Raw genomic sequence first — 16,550 nt, 5'->3', positions numbered from 1 at the left:
TCATCTCCATGCTTGAACTTGCTCCAAGGTTCATCTTTCTTGTCCAAGCTAGGCCCTTCATTTGTAAGCAAAACAAATGTATCCAATTTAGGTAGCATCATATTCTCATGAACATTAGAATCGTTACCAAGAAACGGAAGTACCTGATAATTCAATTGGCGTGCACGAGCTCTAGTAATTGGTCCAGTATGTATAACAATAGGGGTTGTGGGTGTAACAATGGTACTGATGTCCTCGTCACTCCTAGTGCACCTCCACATCACCCGTAGCATTGGTGGCTGTGGGCGGTGGAGCCTTCGAGGTGGACGGGTGAGATGAAGCACTAGATTTCTTCTTGGGCACCATGGTCGATGGCGCCGCTGAAGATGAAGATGGCGATGAAGATGACGCGCTACTCCCGCTTTCGGCTTCGCGCAAGTGATCCCCCTACCTAGCGTGCCAAAGATGTCACGGGAAACCACAACCACCTATGGGAACAAAGGACCCTTGCTGGTTTGGCGGGGGGATGGCACATTGTATAAAGAGCAGAGGAGCGTGAGGTAGCATGGCACGGATCACACAGGAAGTTTTTACCCAGGTTTGGGCTGCCGTGAGGCGTAAAACCCTACTCCTACTTTGGTGGATTGATGGTGGAAAAATGGTGGTGGACGGAGCTCGACTTCCCGGCAGGGTCGCCTCAGGGCTAGACGTCTACGTGCATATGAAATATGAGGGGGTGGATTAACTAATCCAGTGTCCAACCCTTTCTAAGGTTGCCTCGGGCCTCCTTATATAGGTTAAGGGGTCACCACAATGGCAAATCAGTCATTATGCACTAATAAGATAGCAAACAGTGTTGTCGTACCTACCTCTACAGGATGACAGAGCGCATTAAATGTGCCGCTCGATGTCACATCGGCGCTTGCCTGGCAAGCCTTGCCAGGCAGCTTTGCCAGCTTCGCGCCTGCTTGCTTGACACATCATAGGACCGGTGTCATCTGTAGGTATTTCCCGTAGAAGGAGGCCGCCATGTGGTAGATGACTACCACTTAGTTACTTTGCGGCTTGACACCGCACTGATCGATGATGTGCGTCGTAGTGAAGTGGTCTAGTGAGGTGGATTTTTCTTTGTGAGCCCGGCAGGCCCTGCCGGGCCTTCTTGGGGATCTTTTTCCGGGGGTAACCCCGTCCTTGTCGGGCTCACCTTCCCGACAATGGAGGCTTTTCTCCCGGTGGTTTCTTGCTTCTCTAGCTTGGTTTTGGTCCTCATGATCTGCATGTTGGCTTTCTAAGAATCTTGATTTCTTGTACTCTGGCCTATCCTTGGTGCTGTAAACTTGCTCCGGTGCATGTGCACAGTCTGGGGAATGGACCCAGGGTTTGTCCGACAAGAATGCATGACTCAGATCGTGCGCGTGGCAGGGGGCATCGGCCACGGTTTGGTGGGCACCTGACTTTCGTGATTGAACCATGTGCTATTTGAAGACATTTACATGAACTAGAACTGCATGTGTTGTCGAAAGGTATGAGGATCATAGTTCGATCAAGGAGCATCCAACGTTGCAAACGTATGATCCGTGGGGTTTGGGTTCTGGCCAATCAGAAAGCATGACTCAGATCGCGCACAGGGTTTGGTTGGCACATGGCTTTCATCAACGAACCGTGTGCAATTCGCAAACTAGATTGCATATTTTTGTTCACACATACTGTAGTGAGATCAATTGATTGTGCTACCACTATGATATAATGATAATAATAACCAGAAACTGTTCATATAAAGGTCAAGACATTAATGGTTCTTACATCAACAGAAAATCGGGCATGACTCATGAACTCAGTACACGCGACAATTCTAAATTGAAGAATTAAGTTGCAGTGTAGGCATAAAGACTAGTCTTACGGCTTAATTCCCATGTACATGGGGGAACTGGGATCATTACGTTGACCCCGAACGAACTTGGGTTTTTTGATGATTTTACACTGCGTTGTTACACGGGTGCTTGATCCCTTGGCTAGCAACTCAGCAAATTCATCGTACTCATCCTCATCGGCAACATCCTCGACACCCAGTATTGTAAGTGCATCTAGTGCCACCCATAGTTGGTTTTGGAGTATTGACGACAAACTTGGTTGAGGGACTAATGTGTTTGTGAGAATTGCAGGATAACACAGGTAGTAGTCCCTCATTGATTCGGTTTACCTAGCAGAGATGACCCCTAAAAATGTGTGAAGACATTGAAGACAATGGTGGTATGTGAAGAGATTCACATTAAAGACTATGACATGAGAAGACATCACATGAAGACTATGGATTGCAAAGACATAGTTGTTTCATAGTTTCCTTTTCTTCTTTGTTGAGTCATAGGAACCACCATACTGTTAAGTGGGGTCCAAGTGAACAAAGTTAGGGTGACTGAAGTGATGCTCAACCAAATCCTATGTCTTCGAGCAAAGACAATGAGAGAAAATCTTATCCAGAGCTGGATAAGTCAGCTTTACTTGTAGCCCAAGTCAAGCTGCCGCGTGTGTTTGAAATCTGACCATTGGACACGTGTCACTTCCTTAGTGACCCAGGGTCATTTCGGACAAATCAGGCCGGGTTGCCTCCTGGCTATAAATAGCCGAACCCCTACACCATAAATTGGTGGCTGCTCAGAGTTAGTGCACGACTTTTGTCGTTTGAGAGCAACCCACCTCCGAAGCTTTTGAAAGAGAAATCCTTGCGAGGACAAAGCCCAAAACACCCAGAGCCAAAGAGTGTTAGGCATCACCGAAGTCTTTCTGTCTGCGTGATCTGAAGACTTGTTACACTCAAGGACTGTGAATCCTCCAGCCGGTTAGGCATCGTGTTCTGAGCATCCAAGAGTCATTGTGGATCGCCGGTGAACAAAGTCTGTGAAGGTTTGGAAGTCTCCCTTGAAGACTTACCAGAGTGATTGGGCGAGGACTGTGTGTCCTTAGCTCAAGGGGAATAAGGTGAAGACGCGGTCTTCTGAGTTGAATCTCAGCCACCCTAACCAGACATACAGTTGTCATAGCAACTAGAACTGGTCCAACAAATCCTAGTCCTCACCAAGCAATTGGTTCTATCCTTTACCTCTCTTTACTTACTGTTTGTCTTCATGAAGTCATTGCCTGCTTGCATGACCTGATTGTCTTCACTGTGTGAAGACTGTTGTTGTTTGGCTTCATACTATCTTCCATCCCGATCCATTCTACCTAGCCGTTGATAGTCTTCGTTCTTTCACTTCATTGCTGACTTGACTATGGCTTGTCTAGTGTAGTTTACCTTCCGCTGCATATCAATAGGTTCATTTCTACTATTTGTCTTCAAAGCCCCCGTGCTTTGAAGACATTCATAAAAATCGCCTATTCACCCCCCTCTAGTCGATAACTACCACTTTCAATTGGTATCAGAGCAAGGTGCTCCCTTGTTCTATGTGATTCGGTTTAACAACCTGGAGTTTTAGCTATGTCGACTGCACGGATAATCAAAGTCTCCACTGCGTACCCTGTCTTTGATGGCACTGATTACCCCTACTGGAAGAATAAGATGCGCATGCATCTTGAAGCCATTGATGTCGACCTTTGGTATGTCGTCAAGAACGGCGTTCCCAAGGCCGGTGAAGGTGTCACCCTGCTGATGTCAAGAAGTTCATTCAACTGGATTCTACTGCCAAGAACATCATCTATGGTCATGTGACCAAAGGACATAATGGTCGTGTGAGTGCTCTGGAAACTGCGAAGCTAGTCTGGGACTGGCTCTCCAAGGTCAACGAAGGCGTCTCAACCCAGAGAGACTCGAGGATCAGTGTTCTTCGCAACCTATTCAACCGCTTCAAGAGAAATGACAATGAGAATGTTCAGTTGACGTTTGATCACCTCACTGACATCACAAATAAGCTTCATGCACTCGCCGCCACTTAGATCACCAAGCATGAAATTGTCATGACACTCTTGAGATCACTCGACAGCTCATTTGAAACCCTGGCCCTTGGGATTCAAGAACGCTCTAACTTCAAGACTCTCGATCTGTCTAACATACTTGAGAGGCTCAACACACATGAGTTCCAGTTATTTGAGAAAAGAGATATCTATGGTCCCAACTATGGCCGAACTCGTGCTTTGAAGGCAAAGGTTGTTTCCACATCTGAAGAAGAATCTGATAGCTGTTCTGAGGATCCTGAAGAAATTGTAAAGGAAATTGCCGTGCAAGTGAAGAAGTTCCAGAGGTTCACCAAGAAGAAAGGCTCCAGACAGTCTTCAAGATCAAGCTCAAGAAATGATGAAGCTTCATCCCATGACTACAAGAAGAGAAAGTTCCACAAGTGCAAGAATCTGGTCACTACATCTCTGAATGTCCTCAATGGGACAATGAGAACAAGAAAAAGAAGAAGAAGAAGAAGAGCAAGGAATACGATTTTGATGACAAGAAGAGGAAGAAATCCTCAAAGTCTTCTTCCAAGTCTTCATTGAAGTCTTCATCACACAAGAAGAGCTCATCCAGGAAGGCTCGTACGTTTCTAGGCAAGGAGATGGATTCAGAGGAGGAGTCTGCATCTGAGGAGGTGGATATGGAGTCTGAAGAGGAATCTAATTCAGGCGTGGCAAGCCTGGCTCTAGCTTCAGCATATGTCGCCAAATCCATCTTCAACACTGAAGACAATGGCCTCGTCACCAACGCTGATGCTAACGATGAGGATGACTCTGCACCCACCTACTGCTTCATGGCACGTGGTGCCAAGGTAAACTCACGCGATGCTTACCATCAAACATCAAGTAAAGATGACTCTGAATGTGAATCTAAACCTAGCTACAAAACACTTGCTAAAATTGCAACACAGCAACAAAATGCTATGGAACATATTCAAAAATTGCTACACATAAGCGATGACCTGTTGGACGCGGAAATGACCCGATCTCAGTCCTTAATTGAAGATATTAAGAATCTTCATGTTAAGTACGAGGAACTTGAAAGTCATCATGAAACGCTCTCAACAACTCATGAAAAGCTTTCCTACGATTATCTTCAAAGGAAGCAAGAACTTGAGAACTTGAGAGCGGCTCATGAAGATCTTCAAAAAGAGAATGAGTCACTCCGCGCTCAATAGATCAATTCCGCTCAGGAAGGATTTGAACCACCATGTCTATAATGCCTTGAGCATGATAACTCTACTGGATGTTCTACTGCTACCACTGTTGCAATATCTTTAGCTGCTGATCTGGTAACTAACCCCTCTGCTGAGGATACCACTACTATTGCTGATGAGAATGCTAGCTTGAAGACATTGCTTGAGACAGGAATGTACAAAAGTCTCAAAGGGCATCAGACACTATGTGATGTCCTCAAGAAACAGATTCTGAACCGAAACCCTAGGAAAGTGGGTGTTGGGTTTGAGAGGAAAATGAATGTTGATGGTTCTTACTGGAAGCCTGAGCAGTACCCCAAAACCACATGGGTTGCTGCAAAGGGACCTTCAGTGGATCCATGTACCTTATCTGTCTTCACTTGTGCTATCCCGATTATCATTGATGAATCCTTTGATGCAAACTATAAACTGTATAAGAATCAAAATGGTGAAGTGATTGCCAGGTATATTGGTACTAACTGCAGGAATGGACCACCTTTGAAGAAGATCTGGGTGCCCAATAGTTGTCTTGAAAATCTTCAGGTGAATGTCATCATGACACCACCTGGGAAGAAGACAAACCCCAGATGAAAGGCTTCATATGGTCCAAAGTCTTCATATAGACAGAGAGCTCACCAGAGTCACCCTAACACTAATGTTTTGCAGGGAAACCATACTCAGGCGTATGAATATGAGCGTGTTTCATCAAACCGACATGTTCATAAGACCAAGAACTATTGTTCCTATTCTTATGAGTATTATTCACCTCCTACAAGACTATTTGCTAGGGCTCCAAAGCCAAAGTTCTCAGATGTTGCACTTAGACTCATTGTTTCGAAGCCACCCCTGAAAATGTGTGTGGTTAAGAAAACTTAACTCTCTTTAGCAGGGAAGGGTCTCTAGCCGGAAATCAAAGGCGTCAGATGCTACTGCTGGGGACCTAGAACATCTTGTGGGGCGCAAGATAAAATGCCCAAATGGTCTTATTATGTATTTTTGTTCCTGAATCGCTTGCCAATCATCCTATCAGTCCTAAACTGGATCTGAGCTTTCATAATCCACTCGCTCGTCAAATGTTTATGCTTCACAATACCCTTGGTGAAGCCTATCCCCTAACTGCACTGTAGGGTATGACACCAAAGGCTTCAGAATGGATTTATGGACAGTGGATGCACTAACCACATGACTAGTGATCGAAGTCTTCTCATGGACTCAACCTTACGTCAATCTTACAAGAGTCACATCACATTTGCTGACACTAGTAAAAGCAAGGTATTGGGTCTAGGTAGTGTTGCAATCTCAAAGGATCAGCACATAGATAAAGTGATGCTTGTTGAATCCCTTGGTTTCAACTTAATATATGTGTCAATGCTTTGTGACTTGAACATGATTGTGATATTTGGAACATATCGTTGCCTTGTTCTAATGGAATCTGACAAGTCTCTAGTCTTTGAAGTGTACCAAAAAGATGATCTGTACATGGTAGATTTCTCAGCAGGACCACAGTTGGCCGTATGTCTTCTAGCAAAAGCTTCAGAGTGCTGGCTCTATCATCGGAGGCTAGGGCATGCTGGCATGAGGAACTTGTACATTCTCACGAAGAAGAAGCATGTTGTAGGCATCGAGGGCGTCAAGTTCAAACAGGATCATCTGTGTGGTGCCTGCGAAGATGGGAAGATGACTAGGGCCAAGAATCCCTCGAAGACAATCATGACGACATCACGTCCATTCGAGCTGCTTCACATGGACCTATTCGTCCCTACTCATTACTCCACTCTTACTACCACTGCTTGTCTCTGTGGTGTCGTTATTGTTGATGATTACTATAGATATACCTGGGTGCATATAATTCTCTACAAGACTGAAGTGCGGGATGTCTTCAGATGATTTGCCACTCGTGCCATGATGAACTATGGAATCAAGATCAAGCACATCAGAAGTGAGAACGGCACAGAGTTCAAGAACACCGGCCTCGACACCTATCTTGATACATTGGGCATCACTCATGAGTTCTCTGCTCCATAGACACCTCAGCGGAATGGCATCGTGGAGCGCAAGAACAGGACACTCATTGAGATGGCTCGGATGATGCTTGATGAGTACAAGACTCCAAGGAAGTTCTGGCCTGAAGCTATTGATACTGCATGCCATGTCATCAACTGTGTTTATCTTCACAAGCTTCTAAAGAGGACATCATATGAGCTATGACTAGTAAGAAGCCAAACGTAAGCTACTTCAGAGTATTTGGTGCTAGGTGCTGGATCAAAGATCCGCATCACCCTTCAAAATTTGCACCGAAAGCACATGAAGGTTTTATGCTTGGTTACGGAAAGGATTCACACTCCTACAGAGGCTTCAACCTCAGTCACTATAAAGTGGTTGAAACTTTGGATGTGCGGTTCAATGAAACTAACGGCTCGTAAAGAGAGCACCTGCCAAATGTGCTAGATGAAGTCTCACCAAGTGAATCCATCAAGCTTACGGTACTGGAGAAATCATACCTTCAGAGGCACAAGCTGAAGAGGAACTTATCATTTCTGCACCAAATCAACCTGAAGACTATGCTCAGCCCGAAGCCAATGCTGAAGATGAAGAGAAAGATCAGCAAGGGAAAAATCTTCGTCCAGTTCATCCTCATGTTGCAAATAAAGTACAAATTGAGAAGATAATTGATAGCATCAATGCACCTAGTCCACTCACTCGTTCAAGAGCAACTCGGCTAGCAAATTTCTGTGGGCACTTTGCATTTGTCTCTATATCTGAACCCAAGAAAGTTGCTGAAGCCTTCATGGAACCTGAATGGATTCAAGCTATGCAAGAAGAGCTTCAACAGTTTGAGCTGAACAATGTGTGGGAATTACTCAAGCGTCCTGACCCTCGCAAGCACAATATCATTGGCACCAAATGGATCTATCGCAACAAACAAGATGAGCATGGTCAAGTTGTCAGAAACAAGGCTCGCCTCGTTGCTCAAGGATACACTCAAGTTGAAGGGATTGACTTCGATGAAACATTTGCTCCGGTGGCTAGGCTTGAAGCTATTCGCATTCTGCTAACCTATGCTAACCATCACAACACCCCCTATATCAAATGGATGTGAAGAGTGCCTTTCTCAATGGCAAGATTGAAGAAGAAGTGTATGTTGCATAACCACCTGGCTTTGAAGATCCAAAACATCCTAATATGGTATACAAGCTCAACAAGGCACTGTATGGCCTCAAACAAGCCCCTCGAGCTTGGTATGACACACTCAAAGACTTCCTAAAGAGCAAAGGCTTCAAACCTGGTTCCCTGGATCCCTCTTTCTTCACGAAGACATACGTTGGTGAACTGTTTGTGTGCCAGATCTATGTGGATGACATTATCTTCGGCTGCACTGACAAAAGATAAAGTGATGAGTTTGGGCACATGATGCAAGAGCAATATCAGATGTCCATGATGGGTGAGCTGAAGTTCTTCCTTGGTCCTCAAATCCGTCAGCAAAGCAACGACATCTTCATATCTCACAAGAAATACCTCAAAGATTGCCTGAAGAAGTTTGGAATGCAAGACTGCAAGGGATACACGACGCCAATGCCAACCAAAAGTCATCTCGGCCCAGACGACAATGGTAAAGAGTTCGATCAAAAGGTATACCGCTCCATGATTGGTTCTTTACTCTATTTATGTGCATCTAGGCCAGATATCATGCTTAGCGTTTGCATGTGTGCCAGATTCCAAGCGGGACCAAAGGAGTCGCATCACTTAGCTGTGAAGCGAATTCTTTGATATTTGGCTTACACCCCAACACTAGGATTATGGTATCCAAAGGGCTCAGAGTTTGATCTAGTTGGATTCTCAGATGCTGATTATGCTGGTGACAAGGTTGATCGCAAGTCTACATCAGGCACATGTCACTTTCTTGGACGATTTCTTGTCCGTTGGTCTTCAAAGAAGCAGAACTGTGTGTCTCTCTCCACTGCTGAATCCGAATAGATTGTTGCAGGATCTTGCTGCACTCAGCTTCTATGGATGAAGCAAACTCTCAAGGACTATGGTATCCATCTGAAGCAAGTACCACTTTACTGCGACAATGAAAGCGCCATCAAGATTGCCAACAACCCAATTCAGCACTCGAAGACAAAGCACATTGAAATTCGTCATCACTTTCTCAGAGATCATGTCATGAAGGAACATATTGATATCATTCACGTCAGCACTGAAGAGCAATTGGCAGATATCTTCACAAAGCCCTTGGATGAGAAATGGTTTTTCAAGTTGTGGTGTGAGCTAAATATCTTAGAATCCTCGAATGTCCTGTGATTGGACACACATCCTAATGCTTATGCATGTGATGACTTAGATGTGCAACACACAAAGTAAAGTATATCTTTAATCAATGAAGACATACACTCTGAGTGTGAATACATTAATGCAGAATATGACTTCAGAGCGCCACGCTAATTGTGCGCCGTGTCTGGATCTAATACGTCCTATACGGTGGGTAACGCCACCACCAAATACTGGTTTGAAGTGTTTCGTTTGACGTCGAATTTGGTTTGTCTTCAACATTGATTTGACTTCATGTTTATCTTCTCAATGTTGATTTGGTCTTATATATACATATACTTGTGTTCTGTCCTCTAAAGCATTCACTTATGGCTATGTCTACTTGTTTGAATCTTTTCATCTAAGTGAATGTGATCGGACCCTAACCCCTTCTATGCTTCTACGTAAAATTCTATCTATCCAAATCATATGCATTTTTCTAAAACTATCGAAAGTCTTCTCTGCGTCCTTCTCAGCAGAAGATACAGAGACAAAAGTTGAATATGTTTTAATGCTATATCCTTATTTCCTGAAACCCGGAAAAGCCGGAACGACCACCCGACAATCCAGGCGTGCGTGGGAAAATGGAACAACTTCCAATGTGTTGCATGCATGCCACATGTCCTTCAGATATGAACCGCCAGGGGAACTTGCATAATAACGTTGTGTCATCCATGTCCTTACAAATATACACCTCACCACGGTCATTATCTCCTCTTCCACCTCTTCTCCTCGCACCAAATCCCTAGCGCCTCTGCTAGCTCGCAACGACACCGGAGACGAAGTGCTTAGCTACCGCGACTTCTTCGACGCCGTCCTCACGCCCGCCACGGACCTCGTCCTCTCCGCCGCCAAGTTAGGGCACGGGAGATTGAACTGCTCGGCCTCCCTCTCAACTTCGTCAAGCAGTTCTTCGTGTGGTAACTAAATCTTACCTTTACTACCCTTTTTGATCCGTCAAATCCATCCACTTCACCCAAAAGTAGTTTCTTCACTTTGATATCTGGATCTGTCCATGTGTTCATCTCATGTCACGCCAAGTATGTTCACTTATGATTCACAACTAGTTAGATTCCTTACTTGTACTTATTCATGGATTCGTACAAATCTGGAACCGACTCTCTTCAAATAAGTGAATATCTTAGCACTATGAGGTCAATGTCTTCAAACTGATTTTTCTTCAAAATCTTCTGAGAATGCATATGACCTCTTCCCCTTGCCTCGCACCTCTAATGCTGTCACAGGTACATGTCCGTGGGAGAATCCCTTGGTTCTCATAGTCCGCATTCATTTGCAGAATTCTTACAACGACACATCAATTCTCCTGAAGCCAGTTCCTGTCTGACCAGCAGATGGAAGCCATTCACAGTCTTGAAGCCTTCCAGCTTGAATAATATGGCCACTGAGAAATCAGCTAGAAAGGGCGGCAGGCAGCACCGTGGGGATATAGCCAAGGACCTGCCACCAGATCTCTTTGAACTCTACAAGATAGATCTTGAGGAAACATACAGAGAATGCAAGAACCGAATCCAATGGATTCAAAGATGTTGGGCAGAGGAATGGTACAAATACAGATTTGTAGCTGCCAAATATGCTGAAAAGAACGCCATCAAGGGCCCCTGGGGAGATATTGTATACAGAGGTCTTCAGCCCAAGTCCAAGTCCGAAGCCATTGCTCAAGATTACTATCCGTGCATGCTCCGAGGGCCACAGCCCAAAAACGCCGACCCATCATCTTTCTTGTGGTGTCGTGATGACAATTTTTTCAAGCGCAACTTCCAGTTTGTGAAGGAGTCTGCTGCAAAGAACAAGAAGGACCTGGGACTCAATTTCAACCCTGGTCCATCTGCACCAAGGGCTGATGGCACATGTGATGCCCATCCCAATGAAATCGGCCCCTTCTACAACCTTGGAGGCCTCATCACTCATATTGATGTACAGGGGGCTACGGTGGACCACTCAGCTGACGATGTAGATTTTGAAGATGCGCCAGCACCACCAAAGCAGAAGCCAAAGAAGTCAAAGGCTTCGAAGCTCTGCCGCACCAAAAGCTTCACGTGCAAAGCCATTGGCCACTGCACCTCCTGAACCCAGTGTGCAATATAAAGATCTGTCTCGTGTCTCCAAGAAGGCCAAGAAGACAAAGAAAACCAAGCAGACCAGGAAGATTTCTGGGCATCAACTTACCCCTGTTTTCGTTCTGAGGAATGAAGATGAAACCATTGATCTGTCCAGCAATGAAGATCTTGGTGATGATGCCCTTGAGTTGTTGATCAAGAGCAAGCAAGAGGCGGAGATCTTCAATGATCTGCCCCTCTTTGATGTGGATATTCTAAACCACTTCATCAACGAATGGTTTGATGACTCGAGCCTCGGCATTGATGATCTTCAGCTGCCAGTTGACATCAGCGTCACCTTCCATGGAGCCATTGCTAATGAGTTGGCCTTGGCTCAGAACATTGTCGAGCTGAAGAACAAAATTGATTTTGAGAAGGCACAATTCAAGAAGAACATGGCAAAGCTCAGCATGGCTGATGTTCAAAGCTTCAAGCAGATGCTGCATAACCTGAAGGAGCAGTTTCACAAGAAAGGCGAGGAAACCAAAGGTTCAAGAGAGCGGATGAAATACATCGTAGAGAAATGTGTTCAGGCACACAATGAGGCTGAGAAATGCAAGGCTCTAGGGCGTACTAGTATCGACCCCAGAATGGCTGCCAAACTGAAGAAGAAGTCTGTTGCAACCCGAACTGAAGCTCCAAGGCAGGAAGAACCTCATATTGTCTTCCCTGCCAGTATGACAGGCACGAAGCCTAAGTTCCCCTCAGCAGCTTCAAAACTGAAGAAGACTAGGGCAGCTAAAGCCGAAGCCAATATGCGTAAACACAAGAATGCCTCTGATGGCGCTCCATCAACAAAGAAGTCGAAGACAAAGTCTTCTCGGAAAGAGCATGCTGCTGCCACAGAGCCACTTGTTGTTGAGCCCATCTTCGTTGCATGTCCTGCCTCCACCAACCAAGAGCGTCAACTTGTAGTTCATGAGCCTGCTACCACAGAGGCTCCTGAAGACGAAGAAGTACCAGCTGTTGACCGCATCACAACTGAAGACATTGGTCGTGAAGACAATGTAGAAGATGATGAAGTCCTTTCTCAGATCGAGCACCAATTGGTATCATCGCCTATTCTCAAGAACAGCGAACTCATCAGCATTGGTCATCCCATGACGCCAATTGCTCAGGATGCTTCGTGGCCTGATCACCCTCAACAAAAGACCCCAAGTAATGAAGACACACCCAGTACTCCACCACCTCAAGTCACCACTGCGGTACTTTATGATGACTACATGGTCCAGACCACTCCATCACCACAGGCGGCGCCTACATTCCGCAGGCTTCGCAAAGACCCTAGGCCCCAGGTCGCCATATCGAGCATTCCAGATGGAGAAGTGCAACAAAGCTCAGTAGCACGCCAAGTGTTTCCTAAAGCCACTCCCACTGCTAATGTATCTGAGTCTGAAGCTAATGCTGCTGAAGACATTCTGGCTGCATCAGCCGACGAAAATCAAGTACCTCGTATAGAAGAAAGAGTTTCCACACCCCCTGTCACTCAAGAAGTCATTCTCGAGGAGAACGTGACTTTGCCCAACCTTCCTGTCATTGATGACACGGAGGTTGAACATACTGAGGCGGCCACAACACATGATGTTGAAGCCAATGACACTATCATGGGTGAAGATAATGTGGCGCCTAAAACCAATGTGGAGCCAGAAGCTCATGAGATGCTTGAAGCTAATGTTGCACCTGAAGCTAGTGTGCAACCTGAAGCCACTGTCAATGCTGACGCTACTGTTCCACCTCCAAGGCCTCACACTATTGAGCAGGCATTTGATTGCGACCAACTTGTCACTATCAGATGGTCTGTTCTGGTTCCTCTCACTACTCTCGGACCACAATATGAATACCATGTGGAGCACATGCCTCAAGTCCAGAAGCCAAAGCCCAGACTGCCAAGGTTTCCCAGTGCTGCAACATCGCCAGGATCGTTCAGTGTAAGCAGCTTCAGGGCACACAACACATTCTTTGACAATGCCAAGAACCCGTAGTCGAAGCCAAAGATCTCATCTGATCGCTTTTGGAGCTTTCCGCAACGCAGTTATTACTCCTACATCTTATACAATCAAGAGCTGATCTTTCCTCACATGCATCTGGATTGTGAAGCCATTACTGGACTGCCCAGCTTGGAAGAAGCTCTAGACTTTTTCAGAGATGTTGGCCTTCTGCAGTTCGTCACTAACAAAGAGCATTAGAACGAAGAGCTTCTACTACAGTTCTATGCTACTCTTCACATTCGTGGCTACAACAGGGATCCGAAGACTTGGGTCCTTGAGTGGATGACAAGTGGTGTGCACCATGAAGCCAAAGCTCAAGATATCATAGAGCTTACTTCTCTTCCCATTCTAGGTGAATACTATGAACCTGGTTGTCAGCTACACGGGAATGTATTGGAGAGCATATTTCAGAAGCCTGGACCCAACATGAGTCAGATGCTCAGCATGATGAAGCCACTTCCACAAGATGCTGAATATCCTAAGGAATTCTTTGTCGAAGACCTCGAGTATCTGCCCCGAACCATTTATCAGAATGTAAGGTGAACTCTATGGCTCGTCAAAGGTCATTCTCCTGTAGCCAAGCTTCAAGGCACGATGAAGACATTGGTGTTCTATATTCTCAATGGCATCAGTTTCAATGCTCAAGATTTCTTCATCAGGAAACTGGCTGCATCTGGAATTGATCATTTGGCCTAAAGTTTTATGCTCCATGGGTGATGCGCTTAATCAAGCTTCACTCTTCTGTCAACTATCAGCCGTCTGCACGCAACCATCTTATCTTCTTGCCTAAGGTTGATATGTCTGTCGAAGCCATCTACCCTCAGCCTGCCAAGGAACCACTTTATCTTAATAACGTTGACCGCCAAAGTTTCTCGCAACCAATTGAGGGAGTTCTTCCTGCAACTCATGTCTATCCTCTGGCTGGCAATACACATGCACCTCATTGTGCGACTACTGAAGCCATTGAAAGCACCATTGCTCAAAGGCCTCGAAAGCGATCTCGTGTGCTCAATGACCGAGAGGTTCTTGTGGCCTTGCATCAGAAAACAAGATAGGCACCATGACTGGCTAAAGCGTCAAATGCAGAGCATCTTGGTGGACGTCAATCACATCAGAACCTTGACCACCAAGAACTCATTTGTTGCTCATGAAGCCTGTAGGAGGTCCTGGAAGAGTCTCACACTGCTATGTCCTGAAGAAGATCTTCGCGAAGATGGCTTCACTGAGGGTTTGAAATTTGACTCCACTCCCCCTCGCAATGCAAGCTGGCGTCGAACTCTGACATTGGAGATTCTGAGTATTCATCTTCGGCTGCAACTGTTGTTGCGAGAGTCATCGAAGAAGAAGACAATGCCACTTCACCAGCCATGGCTTCACTGCGTCTCGACACTGCACCAACGAACTCCAACGTCGACCCTGCACCTTCATCTACTCTTGATGGGAACGAGTAGATACTCTATGTCTTCAAACCTTTTTGGTCCTTACTGACAAAAAGGGGGAGAAGCATATGAGTTGATAGTCCTCAAGCGGGTCCATATGGGTGGTTGCTATATTTTTTTTCTAAGTGGTTACAACTCTCGTTTTTTATACATTTGGTTCTTTGGGTTGTAACACTTAAACTTGATGGTCGTTTGCTACCTTGTCTGCCACTTTGTGATGCGATGATAAATTCCGCATGAAGTCATTCCACAGACGTCCATTTTTCATTGTGCATGTCATTATCTTCGTTGTATCCTTATATGCATGATGAATTGTCTTCATATGTTGAACATGATCTCCACAAGTAAAACCTGCCATGTGCATTTGCATTCAAGAGCAAACTACTTATATGCACATCTTCAGGGGGAGCCTTTTGCTACTTATGAAGACAATGCCTTAATGTAGCGACCAGACCCGAATGGATCAAGTCTCTGTGCTCAGGTGTCATCCCTGGATCAGTAATGCTGACACCACACAGTACTTCGAAGGATTTATAGCAGAGTAGCAATCACACACTTATTACATCGATTGTCCAGAAGAGGACTTATTACAATAAATATGGCTTAAGGCCATCTAATAACGATAACAGCGGAAGGCTTGGAAGAATAAGTGAGTCCATCAACTCCATCGGCATCACTGAGTATAGAACCACGACCTAAATTCCTTACTCGTCGTCTGAAAAGTCTGCAACATGAAAGTTGCAGCCCGAAAACGGGTCAGCACATGGAATATGCTGGCAATGTAACACATAGAGGGTAATGAAACAATAAGCCTATACTACATGCATATTTGGCTGGTGGTAAGGCTCTATGGTTACAGTTTTGCGAAAAGCCAATTTTTCCCTACATCAAAGGAATAATTTTGTTTAACTATCATGGTGGTTGTTAAACATTGAGAATGGTTGACAGCATCCTCAATCCCAATTAAAAGTACTCATTAAAAACCCAATAACATTAATTAGAAGTAACATGTTGAGATTCACAATGATATTCAAGTACTAGATACTCAAAACGTCCATAACCGGGGACACGGCTAATCATGATTAGTTTGTTACTCTGCAGAGGTTTGCGCACTTTTCCCCACATGACTCGATCGCCTCCGTTTGGTTTCTCGCACTACATGGTGTTTGGGAAACGGATGACCGAGACATAGTCTTTCAGAAGCACTAGCACCTTACATGTGGGGTAGACCGGTACACCTACATCCCCTACATCTGCTAGTCCACCCCGTAAGAGTTCGCACAGCTTAGTCAACTATGCTAGAGCCCATAGTAGCATGTGGCTGCACACGGAAGTTTCCAGTTTGAAATATCTTATGATCCCTTAGAGCCTGGGTGGCGGTCCAAAAAAAAACAACAGGCAAGTCCTGATAGACATCAGGTGCCTCAATCCACCCAGATGTGTGTTTAAGTTGCCACCTTAGATAAACCATTAAAATTATCAATCTCACATCTGTCATGGATATCACTCACCCAATCCACGTCTACTGGCATAGCATAGCATAATAAGCAAACGCAGAAGTAACTCCCAAGGTTTCATAAGTAACAGGTA

The sequence above is a fragment of the Triticum aestivum genome, chromosome 4A (assembly GCF_018294505.1).
Source record: "Triticum aestivum cultivar Chinese Spring chromosome 4A, IWGSC CS RefSeq v2.1, whole genome shotgun sequence".
NCBI classification, from domain to species: Eukaryota; Viridiplantae; Streptophyta; class Magnoliopsida; order Poales; family Poaceae; genus Triticum; species Triticum aestivum.
The sequence above is the reverse complement of the archived record's forward strand: the minus strand, read 5'-3'. Positions refer to the sequence as shown.